This window comes from Scyliorhinus torazame, chromosome 16 (genome assembly GCF_047496885.1).
Source record: "Scyliorhinus torazame isolate Kashiwa2021f chromosome 16, sScyTor2.1, whole genome shotgun sequence".
NCBI classification, from domain to species: Eukaryota; Metazoa; Chordata; class Chondrichthyes; order Carcharhiniformes; family Scyliorhinidae; genus Scyliorhinus; species Scyliorhinus torazame.
The window spans coordinates 144,750,215-144,766,966 of NC_092722.1; the positions used below are offsets into that span (position 1 = coordinate 144,750,215).

At 45.6% G+C, this 16,752-nt stretch overlaps 1 long non-coding RNA gene across 1 annotated transcript in view; it reads left to right on the top strand.

The window, feature by feature from the left end:
* LOC140393119 (uncharacterized) overlaps positions 1 to 14,878 on the top strand; it is a 97,158-nt gene extending 82,280 nt beyond the window's left edge. The window contains exon 3 of the long non-coding RNA XR_011935503.1: positions 14,256 to 14,878. This is a non-coding gene — a long non-coding RNA (uncharacterized lncRNA). The remainder of the gene's footprint in view (positions 1 to 14,255) is intronic.
* Positions 14,879 to 16,752: the final 1,874 nt, after the last annotated feature.

Genomic DNA, 16,752 nt, shown 5'->3' on the forward strand with positions numbered 1-16,752 from the left:
AACATTCTCTCGTGAGATGTCGCATTGCCGGCGGTACACAGGAGCGACCGGATGGAATGGAGCGCATCGGGAAGGACCTCCTGCCAGTGGGAGACAGGGAGACGTCTAGACCGTAGGGCAAGAAGGACGGCCTTCCAGACCGTCACGTGTCCCTCTCCACCTGTCCGCTTCCCCGGGGGTTGTCGCTGGTAGTCCTGCTTGAGGCGATGCCCTTGCTAAGCAGGAACTGACCCAGCTCATCACTCATGAAGGAGGAACCCCGATCGCTATGGATGTAAGTGGGGAAACCGAACAAGGTGAAGAGGTCGTGCAGGGCCTTGATGACTGTGGCAGAGGTCATGTCAGGGCACGGGCTGGCGAAAGGGAAACATGAGCACTCATCAATGATGATGTTGAAAAAGTACACATTACGGTCAGTGGAGGGCAGGGGCCCTTTGAAATCGATGCTGAGGCGCTCAAAGGGGCGGGAGGCCTTTACCAGGTGTGCTCTGTCTGGCCGATAGAAGTGCAGTTTGCACTCTGCGCAGACCTGGCAGTCCCTGGTCATGGTCCTGACCTCCTAGATGGAGTAAGGCAGGTTGCTGGCCTTGATAAAATGATAAAAACACGTGACCCCCGGGTGACAGAGATCATAGTGGAGGGCTACTTGTGCTCTGGCACATGTACCGCGGGGTAGGGGATCTGGGGGCTCATTGAGCTTCCCAGGTCGATACAAGATATCATAATTATAGGTGGAGAGTTCGATCCTCCACCTTTGGAACTTGTCATTCTTGATCTTGCCCCGCTGTGTGTTATTGAACATGAAGGCAACCGACCATTGGTCAGTGAGGAGAGTGAATCGCCTGCCGGCCAGGTAATGCCTCCAGTGTCGCACAGCTTTCACATGGCCTGGGCTTCCTTATCGACGGAGGAGTGTCGAATTCCGGAGCCCTGGAGGGTATGGGAGAAGAAAGCCACGGGCCTGCCCGCCTGGTTGAGGGTAGCGGCCAGAGCAAAGTCAGATGCATCGCTCTCCAACTGCAAAGGGATGGACTTGTCTACTGCTTGCATCGTGGCTTTGACAATATCTGTTTTGATGCGGTTGAAGGCCAGGCGGGCCTCAGCCGTCAGGGGAAAAATGGTGGATTTAATGAGTGGGCAGGCCTTGTCCGCATAATTGGGGACCCACTGGGCATAAAAGGAAAAGAACCCCAGGCATTTCTTCAGGGCCTTGGGACAGTGGGGGAGTGGAGGTTCCGGGAGGGGGCGCATGTGGTCGGGATCGGGCCCTAGGACTCCGTTTTCCACAACATACCCAAGGATGACTAAGCGGGTTGTGCGGAAAATACATTTCTCCTTATTGTATGTGAGGTTAAGGAGCTTGGCGGTGTGGAGGAAATGTTGGAGGTTGGCGTCATGGTCCTGCTGGTCATGGCCGCAGATGGTGACATTATCCAGATACGGGAACGTGGCCCGCAGCCCATACTGGTCAACCATTCGGTCCATCTCCCGTTGGAAGACCAAGACCCCATTGGTGACGCCGAAGGGGCCCCTGAGGTAGTGGTAGAGGCGACCATCTGCCTCGAAGGTAGTGTATAGGCGGTCCTCCGGGCGGATAAGGAGCTGGTGGTACGCGGACTTCAAGTCAATAGTGGAGAAGACTCGGTACTGCACAATCTGATTGACCATGTCAGATATGTGGGGGAGAGGGTACGCATCGAGCTGTGTGTACTGGTTGATGGTCTGACTGTAGTCGATGACCATCCGGTGCTTCTCCCCAGTTTAAATGACCACCACTTGGGATCTCCAGGGGTGAGTACTGGACTCCATGATCCCTTCCCGCAGGAGTCGCTGGACCTCCGACCTGATAAAGGCCTTGTCCCGAGCACTGTATCATCTGTTCCTAGTTGCGACGGGGTGAGGTTAGCAAAGAGCAGGGGTGAGGCGACCTTAAGGGTCGAGAGGCTACAGACGGTGAGAGGGGGCAGGGGTCCATCGAACTCCAAGGTAAGACTTTTGAGGTGGCATTGGAAACCTAGACCTAGTAGTAGGGCAGCGCAGAGTTGGGGGAGGACGTAGAGCTTGACATTTTTGTACTCGACGCCCCGTACTGTAAGGGTTGCGACACAGTACCCAGGGACTTCCTTAACATACTGCCCCATCAACAGCGTTATCGCATCCTCGTACGAGGTAGCGTCCCTGATAAGAAGGGAAACTTGCGGGCTCACCCAGGAGTTGAGGACTCGCAGCTTGTGGGTCTCAGCGACGGCAGCGGCAGAGGAATCAATGTAAGATTCGAAGCAGCTTAGCCAGTGTTCAAACGTGGCAGTGGCGTTGGCTGCTTGGGGGTCCAGCTCCAGGCGATCAGGCTTGAGCGATGGATTCATCTTAAAATTTTAGCTGATTAAATTGATGTACCATCAATGATGACAGACGAGAGACGGAAGAGTAAACTGTGGCTTTAATCAACTAAAAGACACCTGCTAGCAGCCGGTCCCAGAATGAGGGCAGGGCTGGAGGTTAGCCACCTTTATACTTGAGCCCGAGGGGCGGAGCCAGCAGGGACAAACCTAGACATGTAACAAACAGTAAGAACAGTAAGTACAATAAGTAAGAACAGTAAGTACAATAAAATACAGTGGTTTACCACATGAACCAAGGCTGTAATGAGGTCTTGGGCTGAGTTGTGCCAGCAGAACCCAAAGTGAGCATTGTTGAACAATGCTGCTCATAGCACGGTAACTGTCCTCTTGCATCAGCATGCTGTTTAGTGAGAATAGACTGACAGAATGTAATTGGCCAGATTGGCATAACTCAAATTTCCCACTTTGTTGAGTGGATTCCCGTGTTGTAGCCAAGATTATTTCTGCAGCGAATCTTATTGCCATTTGCCCACACCACTGTTGATAACAGTTTACCTAATAAGGGGTGCTGATGGTATTGTCGAATTGTCACTGGCTGGGCAAGATATGGTAATGCTCTGGGGACCTGGGTTCAAATCCGACCACAGTGCATGGTGAAATTTGAATTTGATACAAATCTGGAACTAAAAGTCTAATCATGATCATGAAACTCATCTGATTCCTAATGTCCTTTAGGGAATCATAGAATCCCTACAGTGCAGAAGGAGGCCATTAAGCCCATCGAGTCTGCACCGACCCCCAAAAGGGCACTCTACCTAGTCCCACTCCCCCGTCCCATTCTTGTAACCCCACCTAACCTTTGGATAGTCAGGGGCAATTTAGCATGGCCAATCCACCTAACCTGAGCATCTTAGGAAGGAAATCTGCTTACCTCATCTGGCTGGATCTGACTCCAGATCCACAGCAAATTTTTAAATATGTTCACACCCAAACTGATAGAAGAAGTGGTGGAAGGATTCCCGAGCTCATTATAAGGCCATTCAAACACATTTTGAACACTCCTTCTGTGGCCAACAAGTTGGATTCAAGCTCAGAGCTTCTGATCCAGCGGTAGGAGCACTGCCACTGCACCACAAGACCTCAATCCGCAGCAATGTGATTGATTCTTAAATGCTCTCTGGAATGGCTTATCAAGCCAGTCAGTTCAAGGACAATTAGGGATGGGCAATAAATGCTGGCCCCTAACCAGTGATTACCATATCCCATGAATTAATTTTTAAAAAAATTTAAACTGCATGCAATAAACTTGCAGCAGTTAACATGTATATGTTTGATCCATTCTAACATGGAACTTCAATTCAAGAGCAGAAGCTCATCACAATAAAGTTTAAATATTGTATTGGAATCTAGAGGTTTTCAGAAGTGGAGTGAGAGGAGATTTCTCTGCAGCATTAAACATTAAAGCCTTGTTTTAATTGTAGCACATGAAAACCTGCACATCAGTGGGTGGTTCAAATTATATGGGGTGGAATTTTACTCAACGCCCACCCACCCAATTGATGGACACTTAAGAGCCTTCTCCTTCTGCTGCTAATATTCTACCAATTGCAGGGGGTGCACAGGCCACATGATGAGGCCAGATGAACCCCGGTGGCCTCCTTTAGGACTGACGGAGCGGCCCCTCTTCTTTAGGCATCCTGTAGCCAACAGAGGCATTCACCCCCCAGCATTCTCCTCCTGCCACATATTCCCTCCCACCCTCCCAAAACCCATCCATCAACCCCCATTGCTGGGGCCTACCAGATTGACCCCAGTGAATTTATAGAATTCATAGAATCCCTACTGTACAGAAGGAGGCCATTCAGCCCATTGAGTCTGCATTGACCCTCTGAAAGAGCACCCGATCCAGGCCCACTTCTCCCACCCTATCCCCGTCCCCACCTAATCGACACATCTCTGGACACCAAGGGACAATTTAGCATGGCCAATCCACCTAACCTACACATCTTTGGCCTGTGGGAGGAAACCGGAGCATCCTGAGGCAATCCATGTAAGGGTGAAGTTGCCATAGTCACAGATGACCAATGGCTGCTTTCCACTTTGTGGGGGAGAGCTGACTGGTGGTGATTTAACCCAAGGATCACCACACCTCAGGCAAAGGGCATGGTTGAGAAGACTGGGCCTTCATGAATAACCCACGCAGACATGGGGAGAATGTGCAAACTCCACACAGTCACCCAAGGCCGGAATTGAACCCAGGACCCTGGTGCTGTGAGGCAGCAATGATAGCCACCGTGCTGCCACTCGCCCCACTCACCTTCTATTCTCCATTGACATCACTGTAGGGAACTGGTTGCAGTTCCAGCAGTGGCCACCACTCCTGGTGGTAATGCTGGGACTAGCGAGCTGTTGGGCATCTGACTGAGACTTAAATGCTCCAGACTTTCTCGCCAAGCGAAGGTGGGCTCGCCTCTGACTTTTAAGTTGGGGGTGGGGCCACCACCTTCATGTAAAAATGCAGCCCGTAGTTTCTGAATCCAGTAATATTTTAGACTCCTGTAGACTTTTTAGTCTTGTGTAGATAATGCAAATGGTGTGCCTGATGCCAATAGCAAAGTACACTTTATCAAAATACCCAGCATTTAAGGTGCCTTTCGCTTAGACATTGTCTTCTGGCACTTAGCATAGAGAAGAAGATAAAAATCAATAAAATAAATAATTGAGTAGATATTGAACTTTGGTGAGAAAATTAGCAGAGGTGACTGAAAACGGGCCAAAGTAGCGTGTTTTGAAAATATTTTTTAAGATGGAGTGAGGAGTAGAGGAGCCGGGCATTTTAATGAAAGAGTTTCAGAGAGTAGGACCCAGGTGGCTGACAACTGTGTTGCAATGGCGGAAATGAAGACATTGGGGGTCGTCTACAAATGGCCAGAATTGGAGGAGAGGATTAAAAAGCTGCAGAACCTTCTCAAGAAGAGATGGGGAGAGATGAGAATGAAGAATTTAAACTTTATTTCTTTCTGGGGACAGGGAGCCATATTGGACATTGAGGATGAATGACTGGTGAGCAGGACTTTGTGCAGGGAAGCTAGGTTTTGAACAAGTTGAAATTTATGAAGGGAGGAGAATGGGAGTCCAGAAAGGATCACATTAAACAAATGGAATCTGGAGATAACAGACAATGTTCAGATTCAGCTGCAGTGACAGGCGGGGTAGGCTATGCAAATTTGATGAGGTCAATGTAAACAATTTTGGTGGTAGGAAGGGTGAATCATAGATTTTTCCAAACCCTCATTGTCATACATTTTCTGCTGTGAGCATGGATGGAAAATGAAAAGCAGCACATGGGAGTTTTTCATTGCACACTTGGAATGCCAAGTATCTCCTTATGAATAGAGCTCAAAATATCCATCGTATAATGCCAGCATTAAACAATGAACTAGAGTAATTTCATCAGTGAATGCTTCTATTTTCATTGCACTCTGTCCTCTCCCTCCCCTTCCTAAGTATAACTTACTTTACAATGCCAAAATGTGCTGTCCCTTTCTATATTCAGACTGGCAAGTCTATATTGGCACTGAATTCATCAACTATTTACAGTGTACAGCAATCCCATTTTGCAGAGAAGACGTTTACATTATGCAATTCAGGGGCTGGTTTAGCACACTGGGCTAAATCGCTGGCTTTTAAAGCAGACCAAGCAGGCCAGCAGCACGGTTCAATTCCCGTACAAGCCTCCCCGAACAGGCACCAGAATGTGGCGACTAGGGACTTTTCACAGTAACTTCATTGAAGCCTACTTGTGACAATAAGTGATTTTCATTTCATTTCATATTTATGTAATCATTCTAAAACAATCTAAAATTAAACTATCCCACTCCATTAATTAGCAGACTGAATTGGTTCTTCAATTTATTTTTCCAGTTGCACGGCCAAGATTTAAGTAATGGTGGATGTAATGATATGTAGACAGACATGTAACTAAGGGGTTAATCAGAACACCTAGCTGTGGCACGACCACTATAAAACCACAGCTCACACAAGCTCTCCCCCTCACCCAGCAGAGACTGGAGGAATAACACGAGTGTAGCAGAGATCTCAGTCAAGCCAGCACATGTGGCTTCGATATAGTTTGTACAGCTAGTCAAGTTTACTGTGTTGCTAGAGTTAGATCAGCAGAGTGTCGAACTCATTTATTAGCTTTGTCATTACTAAATAAATACTTTCAACTTACTTTGAGGACTGGAGTATGCTTCAAGATCGTCTACAGTTCGTAGCGACTTATGTTACTCAAATAACATAACATAATAGTGGAATGCAAATAAATAATAAATTATTTTCACCATGTCTTATTATTACATTCACCATAACATAACCATCAGCTTTGACTTTCCGTGGCACAGTAAATCGCCTTTGAGTCCCAGAAATGTCCAGTAATTAAAGAGCTAAGTAACATTATTAATCTTTGATAAACCTGTTTATGTATTTCAATGTTGCAAGATTGCACTGATGGCACAGGACCTATTGGGGCAAATGGCAGTGTGGACATATGTAGCTGAGTCAGGGTGCTCTGCATCTTGCAAAAAAGAAAATGTACTCTGAAAGGAAGCTGCATTTCTGTTCACATTACATATAAATAGGACTGTAACTTCGTCAGAGTGGCAATCTCTGACAAACTTACCTTCGCTGGAATTCTAAAGTTCTTTGCCCAACCTTCCTCACTCAGGCTGGGTGAAACAGGAGCAGCGAAGTGCACCCCCCGGCAGCATCGCCATGGAGTAACTGGGACACAGAGAGGTAAGTAGCTGCTGTAATGGATAGATTTAAAGGGACAATTGAGACTTGAAGGGGGAGATCGGACCAGAGAGGTGGTGGGTTCAGACTTGAGAAGAGTGTGGGGATGGTGTCAGACTGGGGGGTACTGGGGGAGCGGTCAGACCAAGGAAAGCAGGGGGTCGGACCAGAGGGGAGAAGGGGGTGTCGGACCGGTGAGGGGAGGGAGCAGAGGGTCAAGTCACAGCGGAGGGATGGGGAACAGGTTGGGAAGGGGCTGGTGTGGTGAACCCCCTGAGGGGTACTGTGTGGGGTGTGTTTTGTGCGAGGCTGGGTCTGGGTTTTTAGTTACTCGAGACTTAGTAGTAATTCTTGTCAGCGAACTCTTTCAGAGTAATTATCAGGGTAAAACAGGCAGAACCATCTGACGTTAGTGATTTAAATCACTGCTGCCAAATGGTTCCCAGCACATCGTAATTGTCAGCGAAGATAGCACTTCTGGGCAATTGCCAGGTCAACCCTCTTATGTCGGAACCTCTAAGGGGTATCATTCAGGTAACATCCAAAGGTGATGCTGGGGAACCAGGACATTATGGGCCAAAAATTATTTCCCATACAAAAATCCATATTATTCTGGGTGAGCTTGAACCCTGGAGATCAGGGGCTGGATTCTCCGCCCTGCCACGCCACCTTTCACCCCGCCGGCGGGATGCTCCATTACTCCGGTTGGTCAATGGGGTTTCCCATTGTGGGGCAGCCTCACGCCATCGGGAAACCCCGAGGCTGCCGGCAAAACAGACGGAGAATCCAGTCCCAGATTTAGCTTATAAAATCGGCAAAACCTGACCTGTTGAAACCAGATAGCCATATTTCTCAAAGATGGGGATTCCTGGATTGGGAAGGAGATAGTGAACATAGAATTCTCTTCACACCCACCCCAATACTCCAAGTCCATAATTTGCGGAATCAAACATTCTTACCTAAATGCCAGGAATGACTCGACATCACCAACTCATGCTCTGCAAAAAATACTTTGACTCATCTGTGCTATGTTTTGCCCGTGGCACCTAGAATAGGGACAAAACCTAAATTATGCAATCTTCCTATTGCTCTAAAGTTCACCACTTACCAGACACACTAAACCTCATAAGTGAAAAGGGTGTTTTGAATTTATTCAAGAAATAAATCCAAATGATGCTCCAGGTCCAGGTGAAATCCTTCCCTGGATTTTAAAGTTAGCAGTTGATGAACTGGCTCTAATATTGATCGATGTCTTTGAAAGTCAATCCACATTGGCTACTTTCCAGACCAATGGAGACAAGATAACATTTGTGGCTTATTCATAAAAGGGGATAAAAGTCAGCCAGAAAGCTAGACTGGTATCTCTCACCAGCTTCTTGTGCAAATTGAAAAATATTGTTCATTTCCATGTCATGAAGCTCACAATAACCTAGTAGATAACTCGCCTGGTTTTCAGCCGAAAAGATTTACCGAAACAAGCTTTTACAGACTGTCGATGGCCTACCTTTAAGTCTTGAAAGAGATGGAAGTATTGAGATGGCAAGACTAGATTTCTTAAAAACCTTTGACAAAGTTCCTCATGAAATACTTGTGCTCTTCGCTTGCTGTCTCCTGCATACATTCCTCCCCTAAGGTCTAGCATCACTGCTTTATATAGTAGTATCTGCAGCTCCCTCTAGTGGCTATTCATGGTACTACTGATTGTTATGATAATACCACAAAGGTCTTGCAAACTTCACAACTACGGAATAGGGGACATTACTAAATTAGATCCTGCACTTTGTTACCAACCGCAGATAAAGAGTGGTGTGTGATGATCCTCTCCCCGAAAAGTCCTCTGCAGGGTGCCCCCAATGAATCTTTACATCTCTTGACATGCATAAATTACCTTCCCAATAATTTGAACAACAGTGTGCAACTATTTGCAGATGACTTTATGGTTTACACAACGGGAAAAATGCAAATATCATATCAATTCACAGAAAGATAATCTGCTGCAATTTCAAAAATAGCAGGATCAATGGGAGATGGCATTCAATGCCAAAAAATGCTATGTCATGTGCATTACCAACAAAAAGGATCCACCAACAGATAGCTTTATGTCTGCAATCAAATTCAATCAACAGGTAGATACATAACCATACCTGGGATGCATCTTAAAAACAATCATCAATAGGGATAACATATTCAGCAGATAACATTAAAAGTAAACAGGGTTATGGAATTTCTGAGGGTCATATTTGATATTGTAATAAAAAGATCACAGTCATGCCTTATTAATTATGTGGTTGTCCAGTCCGATAGTATGCAAGTCATGTATGGGATTCTTACATGGCAAGAGGTATAAATAGATTGAAGAGATCCAAAGATATGCTGCATAATTCTGCACAAATTAGTATGAAAAATATCCCACGTCATATCCTTGATCAAGAATTTAGGATAGGAATCACAACAGTAAAGGAAGGAGCAAAATAGACTGACTGTCTTCTATAACATACGGGATGGACTGGTGGGAATTGATAGACATATGTACCTGGTTTCCTCTCACAAAGACAAAACACGAGGTTGCAGCATCCACACAACTACAAAGACTATGTGTTTCCAAGGCAGTTTATCATCAGTCTACCTCCTGACAGACGATCCCACAATGGAACAAACTGCCAAAGGAAAAAGTCACAGCCCCATCACTTGAAATCTTCAAGACTCATCATTGGATTATTTCTATTTAAGTGTTGTCATTATCAGGGCGATCCTCTCAACAGGTTACGCCTGGTTTTGCTGGCACCACTCATACAAAAGGTTGGCAGAATACAAATATTAGTCTAAGTATGGGCTAGAGCAGGGGGAAATATTTAGATGCATGCGGGTTCGAGACTTTGTCAGAAAGGAGATACAGAGCTTCCCAGTAGAGCTGGCTTCTACATTGCTGGAGGAGGTGCTGACGACAGGGGGACTGGTGAAGAGGGTAATATCGGCGGTTTACGGGACTATTTTGGAGGAGGAGAAGGTGCCGTTGGAAGGGATAAAGGCAAAGTGTGAGGAAGAGTTGGGAGAGGGTATGGAGGAGGGATTCTGGTGTGAAGTGCTCTGGAGGGTGAAAGCCTCCACCTCGTGTGCGAGGTTGGGGCTGATACCGCTGAAGGTGGTGTATAGAGCGCACCTTACAAGAGTGAGGATGAGCTGGCTCTTTGAGGGGGTAGAAGATGTGTGTGAACATTGCAGGGGGTGGGCCCGCAAACCACGTTCATATGTTTTGGTCCTGTCCAAAGCTGAAGGATTACTGGAAGGAGGTTGTTAGTGTAATCTCTAAAGTGGTGCACGTGAAACTGTACCCAGGTCCTCGGGAGGCCATATTCGGGGTGTCGGACCAGCTGGGGCTGGAAACGGGTGCGGAGGCTGATGTTGTAGCCTCCGCCTTGTTGATCGCCCAAAGGCGGATCCTGTTAGGGTGGAGATCAACTCCTCCACCCCTTGTCCTGGCGGGGCCCCGTGCCCATGGTGGTGGGAACCTACTGGAATTTTTGACGCTTGAAAAGGTCAAATTTGAACTGAGGGGAAGGATGGAGGGGTTCTACAATTCATGGGCATTTTTGAGAATTGGATTACATCAAACATTGTGGGGGGGGGGGGCTGCTGGGAGGATTGGGGAGAGGGGGACTGTGTGTGTTAATGGTGACTATGTGTGATTCCTGATTTCCTGATTCCTTTTTGTCATTTGTTTGTGTTAACATGCGGGATAATGTTTGGGGTTTGGTGGGAGGATGGGATCATTGTTATTGATATGGGGATTGACATTGCATTTGTTACTGATCATTATTTATTGTTGGGTGTAAATTTGGGAGAAAATTTGAAAAAGGAGGAGAATAATAATATATTTTTTTAAAGAATACAGATATTAGTCTATGATGCCAATACAACTAAACCAGAAGCAGAAACATAGCATGAACCATTTCTGACATCGGATCCTTAAACGCCATCGCAGGACACACATGTCATAATGTATCAAGCAAGTAACAGGTGACATCATTACATGGGGCATCAAATTAACCAGAGCCCGTTTGCAATAGAGTTAACAGCTGGACAGAATTTTCACTCGGTAGCAGAGTGCCGGGATTTTTACCCAGTGTCAGTGAAGGAATGGCGATATATTTTCAATTCAGGATGATGAGTGGTTTGGAGGAGTACTTCCAAGTGATAGTGTTCCCATGTGTTGCTGCCCTCGATGGCAACAGTTGTGGGTTTGGATGGTTCTGTCTCAGCAGCCTTGGTAAGCTCCTGCAGTGCATCTTGTAGATGGTACACATTGCTGCCAAGTGCATTGGTAGTGGAGGGAGTGATTGTTTGTGAATGGGATGATGAGCAGGCTGCTTTGTCCTGGATAGTATCATGTTTCTTGAGTGTTGTTGAAGCAGCACTCATTCAGGCAAGTAGAGAATATTCCATCACAATCTTGGTGTGTGCCTTGTAGATGGTGGACAGACTTTGGAGAATCAGGTGGCGAGTCACTCGCCACAGGATTCCTAACGTTTGTGCTTGACCAAAAACAACATACTTCAATAAGTTGCAGTTATATAACACTTCTACCCTTTTAACTTACCATAATGCTTCAAAGAGACAGAATCAGAAATAAAATCGGCGAGCAGAAAGTTATAGCCAAGTTTCGCACACATGAGTACGGCCTCAACCGGGACCTTGGATTCATGTTGCATTACATTCACCCCCCCATCATCTGGCTGGGCTTGCAAAATCCTACCAATGTCCTGGCTTGAGACAATTCACACCTCTTTAATCTGCTCCACCTGGACCTGTAACGATTTAATTACTGCAAAGACTCGCATTCAAAGTAGCATATTGCATCTTTGACTTTGTCTATATAAATGTTTCGGGAATACACCTCTTCGTTCACCTGAGGAAGGAGCAGTGCTCTGAAAGCTAGTGATTCGAAACAAACCTGTTGGACTTTAACCTGGTGTTGTAAAACTTCTTACTGTGCTCACCCCAGTCCAACGCCGGCATCTCCACATCAGAAATAAATGAGCATCGATCTATTGTGGCTAATTTTAGTTTCAGATGATCGTGTAATGTGGGAGGTATACCTTTCAAATCGAGATACCGCTTTGTATTTAGAAAGTCCCTTGCCTGTGCAATGATTGTAAACATCTTTCTCCTGGAAAAATTACAAAGTAACCAGATATCAGCAGCTGGCAGTCACCTCTGTGGTCAGTCTCCAAATATTCTTGTATGCGTGCATTCCAATGCAGCAGTGTAGTTTCTGGTAGTAATGCTTGTTCTAGCTCACCTTTAAACACTTATGTGTTGCGGCGCAAGCTATTTCTGTGCTTCAGAAGAATATTACTTACCACTTTTATACATTTAAAAAATATAACAAAAGTTGTCTCTTCTTTGCACGTACTTCTTGTATGGTATGGTTTAGTACAGTGTACATTAACCCCAACAGTACCAATGTGTGACAAGGTGGGCCACTTACATTGACACGTTCCTAGTGCCAGGAAAGAAGGCAGCCTGGCGTTTAACTGGGTCCAAGCCAGAAGTACAAGATACAGATCTTTTCCTAGCACAGGGTGCCGCATTACAGATCCCTGCCTCCAAACTATCGACCCAATACCCCAGTTGAGTCTCTTTCTAATCTTTTAATAAACAAAAATTAAACTAATAAGAAGAAGTGACAGCCCCCTGGTGGAGCACTGTAACTAAAGCAAAATATCAAAGGAAAATTAGCTAACAAAACCAAAATACCATTTCTGGGGGGTGATAATGCACCCCAGACCACCTGCACCCACCGGTTGCAAATGTCCTGGAGCATACCGATGAACACCCTATGCTCCCTCCCCTAGGGTCACCCGGCTGAGAATGTAGCCATGGTAGAGAGGTCAGATGACCTCATGCTGCTGGACCTATTGATGGTGAGCAGGAGGTCCTCCCATTGGCTGTTGGATCTCTTTATAATCAACCAACCGTTAGCATCTGGCTCACTGATCTCACTCACATTTCTTAGACAAAAGATTGTAGGCTCCACAATGCAGCAGCCAAGCTGACAGTTCAGTGATATGCTGAGGGAGTGAGTCCCTCCTCAGGTGGGTGTAAAAGGCCCTTGAAGCATTTTAACAAGAAAAGCAGAGGATACCCCCAATTGTCTGAGCTAACATTCCTCACACAGAAAAGATAAAAATTAGTAGCTGCCACACTTGAAAAAATGAAATGAAAATCACTTATTGTCACAAGTAGGCTTCAAATGAAGTTACTGTGAAAAGTCCCTAGTCGCCACATTCCGGCGCCTGTTCGGGGAGGCTGGTACGGGAGGCTGCCTTCAATACAACATTGACCAATTCCTCTGATATTTAAACATACAGTGGAGAATAAAATGACTGAAGAACATTGGAAGGCTGAGATTAATTCATATTTATTGGTATATTTGCCACCCAGACACTGGCCAAATTGACAGCAGGACTGGAAAATGAACAGCTGAAGACCAGAGCTGGGGATCATGGAAGGATTGTCAGCAAACATCAATGTTGGGTGACATGATGGCACAGTGGTTGGCACTGTTGCCTAACGGCGCCGAGGACCCGGGTTCGATCCGGGTCACTATCTGTGTGGAGTTTACTCATTCTCCCCGTGTCTCACCGCCCACAACCCAAAAATGTGCAAGGTAGGTGGATTGGTCACGCTAAATTGCCCCTCAATTGGAAAAAAAGGATTGGGTACTCTAAAGTTAATTTTTTTAAAGTAATCACCAGTGTGTGGTAAGGGTGGCAGAGATAGGTAATTGGGAAAGGTGACGAGGTTGTGACAAGGGCAGGAAGAGTGGTTGTGAATGAAAGGGGAAAGAGACTTCTTAATTATTGGGGGGATTTGGGCTTGGAGAGATCGCAGGCATCCTTGAGGGATAGTGGGAGTAAGAAATGGAGGTCATTTGTGTGTTGTGGTGGGATCTGTTCCCCACAGTTAATTCTTTAAATCCGTCCCCAACTCACTCCACATATCATCAGAGATTAATACTGAGGCCTAGAATTTTGGATTGCTTCATTGACTCTGACATGACTTGTCTAAGTATGAAAAGTATGAAAATTCAATCCTCTATTTCTTCATTTCCTCCAGCTGCTGCAGAACTCACTCTTTGAACCATGTCCATCTAGGATCTCTGCTTTGACAAAAAGATGATGTAACACTCAAGAAAACCACTCTCCATTGCTGTACGTCCGAGAGCAGAATCTTCAAACCATCCTCAATGAAGGGATAAAGTTTCACCCCATTCCTGCTTTAAGACATTTTGGGTTCCTTAAAGGGCAAATCATTTTTAAAAGCTGTTGGCTCACACCCCGCCAGCTAATTGCAAGATCAATCGAACTCACTGTTGGCACAGGTGCGCCCAAATAATGGATGAGCATAGACTGCTCACACTGCAGTTTCAGAATTTTGTGAAGGATTTTCTGCTTTGAGCAATTATATCTTAAAGATTACAATAACGTGTGCTCATTTTAAGTTGGGTTTATTGCGTACTATGTAACCGCCAAGATTTCCCGATGGTATTCCATGCATTTGAATTGAAATCACACTTTCAAGTTCATTATTAGTTCATTATATTATTATTTTTTTCACATGCTGTTCTTCAAAATGCTTTAGAAAGCAATTAGCCTAGATTTGTTTTACAAGGCTCAACTACTCAGAATTATTGGACATGTCTATGTGTCATAAATGTATATTAAAACAGCAATACCATACTTATTGGGCACTCTGATGTTCTTAGTAAAAACAAAAATGATTATTTTAACTTTGTCTTTAATTAACAGTAATACTGCATGGCCAATATTACTCCATATTCTCTCCAGTCTGGAAATGCTTGCGACCCCCATTGGACTCCAGAAATTTCTGGATTATAGAATGACATTAAAATGGCAAACCACAAGTGTGTGAACCTGAAAACACCGCAGGGGGAAGTATTTAGTTGGAAGAATAAATCGGTGATAGAAAAGTGATAGATACCTATCCAAATACTGTGGGCAGGATTCTCCGTCCCGCCAGCCCTGTTTCCTTTTGTGGCGCGCCCCCGCCAGCAGCGTGATTCTCCGTTCCCGCAGCTGGCCAATGGGGTTTCCCATTGTGGCCACCTCATACTGTCAGGAAACCCGCGGGCGAGGGTGCGCTGCCAGTTAAGTGGAGGATCCCACCGACGGAGAATCCCGCAGTGTATCTTCCATGTTCCCACTCCTAAAGTTGTGCACTGAAAATTATGCCAGGTCTGCTCGCAAAACTCCTGGACGACTGGTGTTTCCGAACAATAGGTTTCCAGACTGCGGAGGTTACAGTGTAACAAATAAGAAATCTGAAATAATTTTCTTCCGAGGCAATCAACTGAGGCGGTATCCTCACAAGCTATTGTGCTCTGGAACTTCTTCGAAGGATGTGGAGAAAATCAGAAATCTAATCAAGTCTGACGATTGCTCGGAGCAGCTTCTGAAGGGCAGCTCTGGAAGAGGTCTCGAAGCAAGTCAACCAATCATCCTCTTACTCAACAACTAACGTGCCACAAGGATGGACAAAGAAAATAAGACGTAAGTAAAACTGAGCAAAATAGAAGTCAAAATAGTCTATTCGAAATGTAATGCTAATTTATTTGAGCACATGTGCTGCAAGGATTATTCAACAAGTTTTACATACCAAAATGAGTACAAACCTTTAGTGCTTTCAAAAAAGATTTCAACTAATTAAATCCCAATTTTCATATGCAATCTCCTGTTACATCTTCATCCAGGGGTTCTGGTAAATGCAGCCCCAGGATACTCAGTAACAAGCGTTTGAACTGAGAACTCATTCATTTGGCAAAATATTAAGATTTATGATTGTTTTTGCCCCTGGTCAATGCCTCCGATCCACCCTTCTCATTTCTTACCCTCCGACTGACTTTGATCACTGCTATTTGATATCTCTTCCCTTCTATCTTTGATGTATTTTTAACCATCCCTTGCCTCATGCCTCAAATACCTGCGCCATTGATACCCCTCCCCTCTAGTTTCTCCTGCCCCATAAATATCTGTTTTCCTGCTCTCCACCCTCCAACCCCAAACATCAATTTCCAAGAGGTTGGACGTAGTGGGGTGGAGGTTGGAGAATGGAGGGGGGGGGGGGGGAGAGGGCAGGGGGGAAGGGGGGTCCAGGTGTTGTCTACTCAGCTGCAAACCACCTAAAGGCCTATTTTCCCCAGTTGCCCACAGGGGACGGGAGACAGTTTAACTGCAGGGAGACAGCCTCCCAAAGGAAGACCAGGGAGTCAGCACCCAAGGGAGGCTTAGAGGTGTCAGGTGAGATGCTGTGGGATTCAAAACGTAGTCAAATCTGTCTGCTATACCTGCAGACATAGGCAGAGGAAAACCGTGAAGAGAAAGTCGTCATAGCAACTATTCACAAGCAGCCTGCATCAGCTAACCACTACATGAAGTTACTGGTCCATTTAATTTAATGATGCAAATCTATAAAAGAAGTAAAGGACAGAATTTGAACTGCTGCAGCATGCGGGGGTGGGAGTCATCCATGGTGGGTGTGGTTAAGTTCAGGTGTGGGCAGTTAAATCAGTAAGAAGTGGCAGGTGAGCAGGGAA